The sequence below is a fragment of the Belonocnema kinseyi genome, chromosome 5 (assembly GCF_010883055.1).
Source record: "Belonocnema kinseyi isolate 2016_QV_RU_SX_M_011 chromosome 5, B_treatae_v1, whole genome shotgun sequence".
Taxonomy (NCBI): domain Eukaryota; kingdom Metazoa; phylum Arthropoda; class Insecta; order Hymenoptera; family Cynipidae; genus Belonocnema; species Belonocnema kinseyi.
Window position 1 is genome coordinate 60,460,430 of NC_046661.1, and position 14,885 is coordinate 60,475,314.

Below are 14,885 nucleotides of genomic sequence, written 5' to 3' on the forward strand. Positions count from 1 at the left end.
ATTGTGCTATTGAGGCAACCTCTGCATCTTTATACTGTGAATTTTTAATTTTGTAGTAACTAATTCTAATCTGAATAAGATCACCGAATCTTAATTTATAAAAAGAATGATGTTATTATGCCGAACAGGTTAATTAATTAATCAAATTTGTATGTTAAATTTCGTTGACAACTGGTCAAATAATTTTCTAAAGAAAATATGCATATATGCATATAATATAACTATATTCACGAAATGTAGATTGCAATTTTACTAACACAAAAAAAGGAATTTCTATTTCTGCCTAATACATCTGGGTACAGCCGTAGAAACATATCTCTCATATCTCTTTCATCTGTTCAGTCTGTGAATCTTCATGCCCTCATCACCATTGACCATGTTATGAGAGAAATTGATATGTCGACTAATGAAGATTCTTCTAATATAGAGGTAAAAATATTGAAATGCAAGTTGAAGATTGAAGAGACGAACATAATAATTACAGTTTTATAGATAAATCGGAAGAAGTGGATGATCCTTCTACCGAAATCTATTTATAGATTCTTCGACAAGAATTTTAAAAGCTGTTTTGCTCCATAATGGCAACATATATGCTCCTATACCAGTCCGTCATTCTGGTGTTAAAACAAAAATATAACAATCATCATTCACGGCCCCAGAAATTAAATTATGATTTTAACGGCTGGACAGCCGAGACAGGATGCAACATTATGTAAAAAGAGTCTCGCCACATAGACCAAATTTCACACTAGGTACTATGAATACTTTACAGGAAAGTCTTATCTCTCTACATGAAAACATCCTTCTACATCTACATATTAAGCTAGGTTTGGTTAAATAATTTATCAGAGCAACGAAGAACTTACCAGAAGAAAGTGATGCCTTTATTCACATCTTTGAGAAGTTTCTAAAACTTTCTAAAGCTAAGATTAATGAAGGAGTTTTTGATGGCCCACGGATAAAAGAACTGTTACAAGATGAAGAATTTGAGAGAAGAATGGTAAACAAGTAGAGAGCGGCATAGGAAAGTTTCAGAGAAGTTGAACAAAAATTTCTAGGAAATAATAAAGATTCTTAATACAAGAATGTCGTGAATAGAATGTTAAGAAATTATAGGGAAATGGGATGTCTATTGAATTTAAGGATCCATTTTTTTCTCAGCCATATTGATTACTTCCCGAAAAATTTGGGGGACTTCAGCGAGGAACGGGGTGAGAGATTTCACCGAGACTTCAAGTATATCGAAAGAAGATACGAAGGTTATTAGAACATAAGTAAGATTGCGGACTATTTCTGGTCTCCCAAGAGTGGTACTACTACTCCACATAAAAGGAAATATATTCGCAGATTTTTCGCCAGTAAACGAACAGGTTATTCTTGCATTTATTTTGTTAATGGCAGTATATATCTGACCTTCATATGACCTCTAGTGGTCCCTGTGACCTGTGGGTAAAAATATATCGGAACATAAAATTTCCCGCTCTTTCAGAATCTGAGCTCAAAAAGATTATATCTCAATTTAACGAGGATGACCCTCAAATGACCTTAATGCAGGCGTAGAGGGTCCATAGGGGCTACGGGTTCGTGATCAGCACACTTCAAAACGTATTTTGTAAAGATCATTACGTCGATATGAGCAAAACATGACAAGCTACTACGTTTAGAATTTCTAAAGAATGTTTGTGACTTTCATGTAACCTCTAAAGGTCACTGAGACCCGTGGGCAAAAATATGTCCGAATGTGAATATTACTGCTCTTTCAGAATCTGAGTTTAAAAAGATGATCTGTCCTAAATGAAGGAAGTTGACCTTCACATGACCTTGATTCTGACGTGTAGGGATCATAGGGGCTACGGATTTGTGATAAGCACATCCGAAAACGTGTTTTGTAAGGATCATTACCTCGATATAAGCAAACCTTGATAAGCTACAAGGTTCAGAATTTCTAAATAATGTTTTTAACTTTCGTGCGACCTCTAGAGGTCACTGAGACCCGTGCGTAAAAATATATCCAAACGTGAAACTTCCCGCTGTTTCAGAATCTGAGATCAAAAAGATTATATCTATCAAATCAACGAAATTAATCTTCAAATGACCTTGATCCTGACTTGTACGGGTCATAGGGGTTACGGATTCGTGATCAGCACATCCGAAAACTTATTGATTTATGATCATTACCTCGAAATTAGCAAACCATGACAAGCTACTAGGTTAAGAAGTTTTTAGGAATGTTTTTAACCTGCATTTGACCTCTAGAGGTAACAGGGATCCGTGGGTAAAAACATATCCGAACGTAAAATTTCCCGCTTTTTCAGAATTTTGAGCTACAAAAGATGGTATCTATCAAATTCACAAAGTTGACATTAAAATGACCTTGATCCTGCCGTGAAGGGGTCATAGGGGCCATGGATTCGTGATCAGCGCACCCGAAAACATATAGTTCACTTGGTTTGGTTGGAGGACTTTTTGATTTTATTTTGTGGTCATGTGTAATTTGTTAACTATATTTGTTTAAACAATAAACAATTCCTGTCTAATTCTACAGTTTAAAAGGAAATCACATATGTAATATACTGGTTATTGCTTCTAATGCAAAAAACAAGGCTTGTCTACTCAACCATAGATAAACAATGATTTTATTTATTACATTTGTCATTGAGCTTTGATTCTTATTTCTTAATCAAATTGCTATACAAAATTATAATTGATGTTTAACGTAATCTAATTTTAAGTTAAAAATATTTTATTTCCATTTTGTCCTGAACATGTTCGATTCCATTCTAATGTTACAAATGCAGAAGATATATTTTTTCTTCAGTGATTGGTTTAAAATAATTAAAATTTTCCCTTTTTACACTGGGCCTGCTTGTACATAATTTTTGATAAGTTTTTCCCCCGACATAGACCAATTTGGCCAAGTTAAAATATTATTATTTTTTTTTTATAAAATATTACAACATTTTTAAGAGATTTATCTACAATGTGTTGCTTTGTGACGATGTGAAATTTAATATACTTTTATTTATAAAGAAAGTCGAAATGGAGTGAGCAGGTTTTTCGGAAAATGTAGTTGGCATATACGTTTTTTTGTGCCATTGTGCGTTCAAAGGGGCGGTTTCCTACTCGCGCAAAGCAATTCGCACGATATTATTGAATTGAATTGTAATTCGCTGTATTACCATCCTTATGTTATTACGATTAAACCAAACAGAAATACAAAAAAGTCGGTCAATATTTTCATTCTCATTTGATCTTTAGACATTTCTTTTCTTTTACAATTCATTTTTAATTTCTTGCGTAATTATTATCAAAAATTTGAAAAATAAATTGGATGTGTCTTATGATAATCTAAATAATTCTAAAGACGAACTTAATCAAAGATCCAATAGCACTGCATAAAAGGCGATTATCATTATATACCTTTTTCTGTCATTTGAAAAAAAAGCAGGCTGATCAAATATTGCTTTAGACAAGATTTGGCAATCGTTTTGCATTATATACATTTAACACATCTCGTACATGCGTTTATATTTTCCTTATGTTCTTTTCAACAAACTGTAGAAATACGTACCAATTTTTTAGCTTCAAACAGGATTTTTTTCTATTACTTCCGGTTCCCCTGCGAATGGATTTTTATGTGTATTGTGTAAAAAGGACTCATGCTTCCGGATCCGCAATATAAAAAAAAACATTGTTGTTTAAAATTTAAATATATTAAGGTTTTCCTTCGTTTTCTAAACACAGCATGATGAAATACAAAAATGTAAAAATATTATTTTTTAATCAGAGGTGTAAGTTAAGAAACAAGAATTTTTCTTCATTTATGGAAATTTATTCACTTTGTCCAAAATAACTTTTTCTCTTACCTTTTTCTTCGCCTAAGTCCGAAGGTCACTTCCATATACTTTCTCGCAAAAACATTGAAAAACAAAGTATTTCCTCGTGAATAGTATTTACACAAAATTACACATTTAGAAATTATCAAAAAATAATCAATAATCAAATTTGTTTAAATAATCATATGATTTTTTTATTACTACTTCTAACAATGGCTAACTTTTACTATTATTATTACGGAAATCGCTGAAAATGAACAGTACTACGTAAGAATGTAGTTCTTTGATTGTTGGACCACATTTGTGGCGCTTTGGCGGGGGAGGGGGGGCGTGTTAGGATGTGTTAAAAATGAAAGTTATTAGTATGGCTTTATTTCGCAGATACTCCTCTACAATCTTTAAAAAAACTAGGCAGGCTTCGATCAAACACTTGAGACGCAGTTAACAAAAAAGTTAAATTAAACATTTTAACAAATTTTGGTATTTTTCAAAAACCAATGTTGAAACTACTTTTCAAGTAGTTTAAGACAAGAATTCAGGTTTCTTCTCGATTCACCTCATATTGTCGTTTCTGAATAGAATGTTTAAAAACCTCTGTTTTCTTATAAATACGTGTTAAACTTCAAGATTTGACATGAAATTGTTTATTTCATAAATTGTCCAGGCATTGTTAAAAAGTTTGTTGAACCGCATCTATTTTTGATTAGCCTTAATGTAACATTAATTGAATGTCCGGGAACCATAAGGAGCTAACCCTTATTCGGACAATTCTTCAGACGAATCAAAAATCTCTTCACCTGTAACGTCTTGGGATAACCTTTTCAGGAACTTTTTTATTTGATTAAAAAAAGAAAAATTCAATATCTTCAGTTCCTGCATAAAAGAACGATACGTAGGACATATTAGACAATACATATTTCATATAAAATATGTGGATTTCAATGAGTTCAGCGTTGCAAATCCCCAGAAAATTACTTTTGTGAATTACTTTTCTTTCTCCATAAGAAATTGTATTTTTCTGACCAACTGGAAACTATTTCGATAAGTCACAAAAAATCTGAAATTTCGTATTGTTTTTTACTAATTATTATTTTTCAAACAATTACTGTTTATTCAAACCATATTTTTTAACATTTAAAATGTAAAAAGACATTCTTCGGAAGAAATCTTACAGTTTATGAATTTTAATAATAATATTTGAAAAATAATATATTGGAAAATTAATTACTTCAACAACTTTTTTTTGTTTAAACAATTTTTCCCGATTTTTTCTCAGGTTAATGACACCATTAACGAATGATAAAAGTAATTTTTTTCCGAAATTAATGTACATTATTTACAGAAAACGGATATTTTGCATTTTGTTGAGCATTTCCGGGCACAATAGAAGGGGGTTGGTTGCTTCAAAATTAAAAGTCATTAGGTTTGAATTATTCCTTGCATATTTCTTAGGAGGCGGTCAAGCTTGATTTACAATAAGTTGATAAAATTTGCTTATTTTTTCCTTTTTTCTGGAAGCTGAGCACTTTTTCTTTAATACCACATCCTCATTTCATAAGCTCGGGGCACTAGTCGATGTTGACCGATTTCAAAAAAATTTTGGAATTTATTTTTCCCTAAAACAAGCAAATCTGGACAGGGGAAAGGGGTGATCGACTGTTCGAAATCTAAATTCGAATTGTTACAGGTATAAATTTGGACACACTATTCTTGCACTCATTCAAGGCCTTTTTTATAATTCTGAAAACCTTTAAAAATGGCGTTTCTGAAAATTACAACAACAAAAAAAGCTTTGTTGTTAAATACAAAATGGTTAAGATGATTTTTCAAAAGTTGCTTGTAACGAATTTTTAAGAAATCGCATTAGATTTTAATTTACAAAAAATCAAGATCTGATGAAAATTTTAAATTCAAAATACATTATACTATTCAATATTTCTGTAATAAAACTACCATTTTTCAGATCGTAGTTTGCTACATGCAAATCGAATATTTTGACCGTTCATGAAATTCAGCAAGAAAAAATGATGCCACTGAGGATAGTGGCTACGCAGTAATTACTTGCCATCAGATGAAAATGCGTTTGCAGTATGCCATCTTGTAGTAAATAGCGAGTAAATGTGTGTTGAATTCTATAAATGTTCATCGATTTCTCATGGCCTTCTTTAACTGCACATCATATTTAAAATAAAGATTATATACTTAGGCCGAAGGGCCTATGACAAAGCCACCGAACGCGTCCTCGGGTTGTGGATAGAGGGACCCTGTACCAAGGGTTTCTGCTGAATATGGTTACAAAAATAAATAGGCAGTCGCAGACAATTGTCCAGGGTTGGTGCCGCAGAAATTAACCCCCAAGCGGAGGTGTGAAAACCGTGCCGAAAGCTGAATGGCACCTGGGTGAGGTGTCTAGAACGGTGACTCTGGGATACCGGGCGATCTCTCAGAGTACGCAGCCTTGTTCTTGCATGCGGGGCTCTACAAGGATGGACGAATCCCTTTCCCTAGCTTCTCGTGGGGACAACAATGACAACACCAAACATAGTTGTAGTAAGTGCAGTTCAAAACGACAGAACGCGCAGGGCTCCCGACAATGGGTCGGCCAACAATTCCGACCAATCTAGAGCTGGGGGAGCCAATGAAAATGGATTCAATGCGATGGATCGGCGGCACCCCGCGACCTTTGGGTGGACGGAGCAACTGAATCACGACTTGCTAGAGTGCTACGATGCGAGTGTGGCCCGTGAACGGGGTTACATGGCACGGCTGCATGCTCTGTGGTGCGAGAAACACCCGGAGCTATGGCACTTTTCGTAGCAACGTCTGCGAAACCATGCTGAACTACTCCGTAAAAGGGGCTATGTAAGCGAAATGCCTACTCTACCACAGCTAGAACAAGCCGGCAACAAAGAAAGAGAAGCGACACTAAGACCAACCGCGGGCAGGCATGCAATAGATAAAGAGCGATGCTTTACGACCCGGAGAAACAGCAACACCAAGGTTTCTCTCAAGCCTAAAGATCTGGCTGAAATGCATGACGAGCTTCGTGGACATTTTTCCGGTGTATCCGACCTCTGGGCTATCAATTATTGTGTGTATAATGCAGCGAGAGCTTTGGCCGAGGTCGAAGTATTTTGGAGAGAAGTCTACGAAGTTCCGCATAGACTGGACGAAGACTCAGAAAATATAAATAGCTTCAAGAAGTTACCTGTTGCCCACATCACACCTGATAAAGAATGCCCACCCATCACTGCCGAGGAGGTGAAAAAAGTATTAAGAGGGATGAAGAACTATTCCGCACCGGGACCAGATTGTATCAAAACCTTCTGGTGGAAGAAGTTTTCTTCAACCCATTAGCATTTGGACCGTATTTTCACCTTATATTTAAAGTCGGAAGAGCCAATTTCGGAGTTGTTTGTGGAAGGGCGCACAATACTCCTGCCGAAAATAGGCAACTTAGCCGACCCGAAGAATTACAGGCTGATCACTTGTCCGAACACACTGTTTAAGATATTCACAGCTATCCTAAATGATAGGATTGTTCGAGCAATTGAACCTGTGTGGAAAGAAATGTATGAACAAGGAGTTTCAAAGAAAGGCATAGCTGGATTTCGGGAGAACCTGCTCATCGATAGATGTGTCTGCAAAGATGCAGCATTCTACCAGCGTGACCTATCGATGGCCTGGATTGATTATCGGAAAGCTTTCGATTCGACATCTCATAGACTTATCATCTGTCTTTTGGAAACCTTAAAGGTTCATCCGCAAATAGTTGGGTGCATAGAGAGATTGATGCCGCTTTGGAAACCCAGTTTCACTATCTCACCTGGAAAAAATCGTGTGACAACTAACAAGGTAGCGTTTCAGAGAGGTGTCTTTCAGGGCGACACCATGAGCCCACTCCTCTTTTGCCTTACATTATTGCCACTATCTCTAGCACTGCGCCATTTCGACGGGTACTTGTGCGGCAAACCTGCAGATCGAAATTACAAGGTCACTCATGTATTTTACATGGACGATATTAAGATCTATGCTAAAAACAGAGAGCAACTGCATCTAGCTCTGGGTATTGTCGAACAATATACTATGGAAATTGGAACGGAATTTGGGTTAGACGAATGCGCCAAGGTTTATTTGAAGCGAGGAAAACTTAATGGCATCCCTAATCGCGATCTCGTTGATTGAAGCGCTATACGACACCTTTGCGCTGCAGAGACTTATACATACCTGGGTGTGCCACAAAGCCTCATTTAGGATGTGACATCTATAAAGGATACTCTCCGAAGCATGTACAAGCGTCTCATCCGGCAGATTTGGTCTCCTGCACTGTGAGCGAGGAACAAGCGAGAACGAGCTCAGATCCCTTGATATTGGGACAAGAAAGGTTATGCACATGAATCGAAGAAGTGGGTAAAGGAGCGTTTCTGTACAAAGCAGTGGAGGAGGCTGCTGAAACACTCGGACTTAGCTTCAGTATTAGGGAAGAGCAAAATGCATCAAATCTTATCTATCTTGAGTACTCACTCTTGAAAGCCCGGATTAAGAAAGCACAAGAGAAAAACTTTCGTGAACAGCACCTCGCTAAGAGGATGCACGGTATCTTGCACAGAAATGTGAAGGGTCAGTCAATGTCTTGTGAGGTAATGTTTGCTTTCCTTAAATCGCCCAGATTGAAGTCTGGTACGGAGAGTTTCATTTTAGCATGCCAAGACGGTGTCATTTCCACCTTAACATACCGTCGCCACATTTTGAGCCAAGACATTCCGGTTGATAGCTGCTCTTCTAAATGCTCCTAAGGAAATCGAGTCAATTGTCGAGAATGGGGAGTGCCGCATATACTGGAACTTTGTATTCTCGACAATTGTTTCTATTGCTCACTCGAGGCCTGACATGGTTCTTCTTGACTTCGAGAAGCGAATATTCTGTTAAACTAATCGTCCTTATCATCGGTGCTGTTGAAGGTGCCATGCTTTCACTCGTTTATGGCCTAAAAAGCATCCCTGCGTGTCAACAATGTGCTAAAACACTTGCGGGAAAAACGCAGAAGGCAGTAGTCCTTGGGTCGCGTCGTATTCTTAGGGTGCACGAGGCTTTTGCTGGATCTTCGTATTAATTCCGCTACAGACTGTAACCAACTATCTCAGGGTCGTGAGACGTGGTTGTTGCTGAAATTTTACCGCGATTTCGCTGGGAGCGGGTGCAATTTTTGAGATTAGCACCCGCACCCGGCGAAATCCTGAGGTTGTCCTTATAACAATTTTTTAATTATATGTATTTGTGTGTTTTTTTTTGTGTTACAGGCAAAATATATAATCCAGGAATTACATATAATGCCTGGTAGATATATCCCCTGGTTGGGTCTGGGGGTTTTCAGTAGTGGGAATAATCCGTTGTTTCGTCAATAAGCAGACCTTTCAGTGGCGTTTATACAGAAGGATAACGACCCGAAAAATTGCAGCTATACTCTGTACACGATGTAAAGAGAAAAATTGCATCACGACTTTGGTTTGGCTTCGACGGTCTCCAAATGCCGATCCAATTGAAAATGTATAGGCTATCATAAAGAGGAAGCCGAAAATCTCGTGAAAAGTATGCGAAGACGATGTCAAGCTATTCTCAACAACAATGGAGACAGGATCGTTCACTAGGTACTGACGGGAAAGTACAATTGATGAACTTTAAAGTACTATAAGAGTTTTTCAAATTCCACCAATCCATCTTACATGTATGTTGTACACGCTCTTGTGATACAGACATATATATGCATATACATAAGTAGAACCCTTCAATATCCCTCCCTTCTATAGCCCTTCCGAGAATTGCTGCCGCGACTAAGTGTAACAGGAGCTGTGCGAGATGTGCGGGATCTGCGGTTGTAACTCAGACGAGCATTTAGGAATGATCATACGAAAACGGAGCCGGCTATTGAGTTAGTTCACACCTACCGTCAGCTTTTATTCGGAATCAATTTCAGTAACAACAACGCCTTCAACAGTGGAAGTACAGTCTTCACTCGATCACACTTGCCAAAGAATTTTAAAGTTGCAACCATATGTAAAACTTCTACTCTCCGATGCACTGTAAAATATGGGGTTGTAATGAAATGTACGACAATTTTCAATTTTTGCAATTTGCAAAAATTTGCGCTTTTTAAAATTATTTATTGACAAGTCCGAATGATTGGTGAATCCAACAGTATCAGCACAATTTGAATAGAAAATATATTTTTTTAGAATAATAAACGTATACTCCGAAAAGGACAAGGTAATAACAGCATGACAAATATTAGAGTTTAATTTTTATTTAATAGCAAAATAAATGCACGATTTCCTTGAATATATCTTAACATTAAACTTTATATTATGCTTTCCTCTTTCGATTTTACAGGTAAGAGGCAGATTTGAGTAACCGGTCGATCATATATAGAACTGGCAGTTTTTACTCGAACTGATCGTACTAAATCGTTCTTTTCCTTGTAACATTGAGTAATTCTACCCAATAACCATCGACATGGCAGTAGCGAATCATGTTTGATAAGAACAATATCACCGATCATGAGATTTAGAGTTTTATTGAATCGATTGTAGCGTTTCTGCAAGGATTGTATGTAATCCATACCTTATCTTTTCCAGTAAATTTCAGCGCAATAGGGCGGGAATTTAGGCACATTTTGATTCACGTTAAGCCAGTAGAAAACTCTTCGTAAGTTAAAGTGTGAGCTCCAACAATTTGCTTTAGATGGTGTTTAAAACTTTTAACGCCAGCTTCCCATAAACCTCCGAAATGAGGTGCAGATGAAGGTATGAAATGTCACGAGGTACCTTCGCTAGCGAATTCATTATGCAAATTACTATCAAGTGTGAGTTTCAAAATGAAATTTCTTAATTCTTTATCAGCTCCGTGAAATGTCGTGCGATTGTCACTATACAAGTGAGCAGGTCTTCCTCGCCTAGAAGAAAATCGCTGGAACCAGGAGCAAAGCGTACATTAAAAGGGCCTGCATAATCTACCCCTGTATGCGTAAAAGGGCGATTAGGAGTTACTCTAAAATCAGGTAAGTTCCCCATTAGTTGCTGAGAAAGATTCGCTCTTTCTCGCGCACATTCGAAGCAATCCTTGATTACCGCCTTTAACCAGAGGACGCACTCTTAAGATCCAGAAATGCTGCCTGAGCGTATTCAAGGTTTATTGTAGACCACCGTGTCGGGATCTAATGTGAGTATGTACGGCTAACATTTTACTTAGGTGATGCTGCCGTAATATTACGGGATGCTTCTCGTCAAAGCTGATAGGAGCATGCCGTAACCTTCCTCCTAATCGTAAAAGGCCAATAGAATCCAAAAACGGATTTAAGTTTTTCAGAGGCGAATTTTGTGAAATTCCCTCGCTTTGGCTCAAAGCCTCCAGTTCAAGCGAGAAGGAACTAACTTGGACATATTTAATCCAAAATATTCCGGCTTCTTGGATTTCAAGCGTACTGAGCGAAGGAGTCAAACATTGAGGTTTAGACTTTGGGCATTTAGAGTGTTTGAAAGAAAGGCATCAACAAAACCTCTTACAATAATCAGTTACTCGGAGAAACTTAGGCCATGAGTAGATATTCCGTTTTAGGATACTTTTAGCTATAGGAAACTTACTGCCTCCATCATAAGCTAATTGCTTAATTACTTTATTAGCCAAGTAAGGGGCACATGCAGTGCCATAAGTGAGAGTCAAAAGTCGAAAGGCCACCATATTTTTATCAGGTGAGCACCATAAAATTCTGTGATAATTGCAGTCACGAGCATCTATCAAAATTGGTCTAAACATTTTTTCTATGTCAGTCATGTGAACAAAACGAGGTAATCTCCAGTTCAATATAATAGAAACTAAATCGTTTAGAATCTTTGGACCAATATACAAGTGTTAATTTAAGGAAGTAATGTTAGAAGTCAAACTTGTAGCTTTAATATAACTCTTAGTTCAGTAGTAGAACTACTTTTTCTCAAAACCGGGTGGTGTGGTAAATACACAATCGGAATAGAATTATCTAGGTTTTCTTCTCTCACAAGTTCTATATGTCCTAGTTTCTCATATTCAGACAAAAAATCCCAATATTCTTGGAACAATTTTGAATTTTTAGTCAAGCGTCGTAGAACCCTATCCAATACGATTTTTGCTCCACAGAAGGAGGCACTGATTTTTATTAGGGGTTCATTCTTAAATGGTAATAGTATTAAGTACCGTCCATCATTGGTGCGTTGGTGCGTCATGAAGAAATGTTCTTCGCAAAACTTTTGTTCGTCAGTCACGGTGTTTCTATCAGGGAGTCCTTCCAATTCCTAGAACTTAGTCAAGTCTTCATGCAAGACTGCCAACGTTATGCTCTGATGTATTGTAAGTGGAAAGCTTGTCTCTATTTTATTTCCCATAACTGGACCCGACAAGATTCAACCAAAAATGGTAGATAAAGCTGTAAGAGTGCCCAACATACCCTGCTGTAGGCCAGGTAATAAGTACGAGCCATATTTATCAGCACCTAAAATTAAATCTATTTGTTGGGAACTAAAGGGACTAGGATCGGCTAAATTATATCTCGGTAGAAAGCAAATTTAATCAAGCTAATTTTCTTAAAGAGTCAACATTAACTCCACTCAACCCATAAACTATTGCTTTAACCTTCTGGAAACTAGGATTCAAAATGTTCATCACTGTTACTGAAATGAAGCAACATTCCGAGCCTTGATATAATAAAACCCTAAATTTATGAGCTTTTCCGTCAACAGCTTTCAAGGTAATTACTATTGTTGCTAGTAATGTTGAACCCGATAGATTTGGGTGATTATTTAAGAAATGGAATGAAATATTATTTTCTGAGTTGTTATTAAGTGAGACATGAATTGCTCTCACCACCTTAGCTACATTACCAGTTTCGTTATCTAGTGAAGTCGAAGAACACGGAACTGGCAATTCAGAATGTAGAGACGTAGTGTCAGCTGATTTCGACGTAATAGATTCAAAATTATTGACATGCAACAAGGTGTTATGTTTCCTACCGCATTTATTACATTTCATTTTGCCTGTACAGTTGAAAGGCCAATGACCAGGCGTAAAACAATTATAACAACCGTGATGGCGAGTGACAACTTCCTTACGTCCTTCAACTGACAATGTTTTAAACTAAGAACATTTAAACAATGAATGGTTTTCCTTACATAAGAGGCATTTGGAGGTGGAAGATGCATTATGACACCGAAACCCTGATTGTTTATCATTTTTATTCTTGTCTTGTGAGCTCATTTTAGTACTAATCTTCGAAGCTTGTATCGCTAGTATCACCTGTAAATGAGCTGTTATAAGTGCTCTCTTATTATTATGTCTCGCCTTTAGCGACTCCCATATGGAAACAAAATTAGGTTCAGTAATTATTACATGTTTCAAAAGTTGTTCTGCTTCGCCCTTCAAAAAAGAATTTAAATAATGTAATCTAGTTACATTTGATAAGGAATCATTTTGAATAATTAGCACATCAAACAAATATTTGAAATTCTCCCAATCGTTATAATCCCCAGAAAATACAGGTACAGTCATTTGAAGAAGTTTTACAGGCAAAAAATAACGTGAAACAAACTGCAATTGATTTAAACTTTCATTCGAGCTAACTGCTGGAGTGATCAATTCTAATTGATTTATTACAAAATCGTGAGCACTTAGATACGTATCTTCAATTTGTAAGAATTTATTATTACTAAAATAGTCGAGACTTTCGCATTCTGCCATGGTCGTTGAAGCTTTCATTTTTAAATGTAAATTTTCACGTTTCTCCCATCGTTGATCCAAGAGTTTAATTTTCAATTTTACTATGGCTATGGTCGTGTTGGACTTGCCTAGCTTTTTAAAATTTGTTTCAGTCCGCAATTTTTGACTGACAAACTTCTGCTAATTCCGAGAGTAACGACTCCATTTTTCTTGAAATTGTTAACGAAAATTATACTGGAAGAATATTGTTAGTAATAATTTTAGGAGCCGCAATCTCCATTCACAAAAATGTGAAATCTCTTTTCCGAGTAATAGCAATTGAGTATGCGAGAAAAAATGCATAATTTCGAAATCGAATAAGAGTGTTCATATATCTTCGTAGAAATTGTAGCCAAATCATAAAAAAAGTTCACCTTAAAACGACTTAAAACATTGTAAATAATTCAAAGTTACCTTACCAATGCAAAAATCTGAAATACAATCAGAAATTTCATCATACATTTGAACCTCACAAAAGTAGGAGAGTGACAGTTTTAAGCTGTTGACAATAATCAGGTGGTGAACTTGTTATTTTCTCACGTGCATGGAAGAACATTACGGCTGATAAATTATACGAAGACTTAATTAGAGAAAGAGAGCATTGAAAACATGATGAGAGAGAACGTGATCTTGAAGATTGCAAAATAATTTAGCCTAGTAGCAATTATACTTTGCAATTATTGCCCTCGAACGTGACACTCAGAGATCTCTCAATCGCGATTACCATTTGAATTTTCACAAACGGTTTTTTTGCCAAAATAATTCGCACTTTTTGATAGTCAGAGAAGCCTTTTCACGACAAATTCGGCTCGAAGAACCATGTTTAGTTTTGTAGAATGTTTATTATAAATGTTTAAATTACAATTTGCCGGATTCATGCAAAGTCAATGAAAATTCAGCATTCTCAGCCCCTATCGATTTATTAATACAAATTTGAGTCCGGCAGGCTAAGACCTCCTTAATCATACTCCAATTTGACTCCATCACGAAAGACCCTAAAGTTTTTAACAATTTCTTCAGATCCTCTGTCAAAAACTCCCAGGAGGGACTAGACTAACTAGAGAATGATCCGTCGCGGTTCACGTACTCTCACATACTGTTTTTTTCTTAATTGCTTTGTATCATACACTTATTCGTTACACCGATAAACTCACAGTGCAAAATTTTTGAACTACAAGTTACGAAGCTTGTCGTAAACAAAAAGTGTACAAATGATAAAAGGATGCCGCTGGGAACTCGCTGATGATAATTTTGTAATTTTCTTAAAAATTA

At 36.5% G+C, this 14,885-nt stretch overlaps 1 protein-coding gene across 1 annotated transcript in view; it reads right to left on the reverse strand.

The window, feature by feature from the left end:
• Positions 1-14,885, reverse strand: part of LOC117173502 (probable tubulin polyglutamylase TTLL1) — a 491,055-nt gene that overhangs the window by 104,072 nt on the left and 372,098 nt on the right. The gene's annotated exons all lie outside the window — the stretch shown is intronic.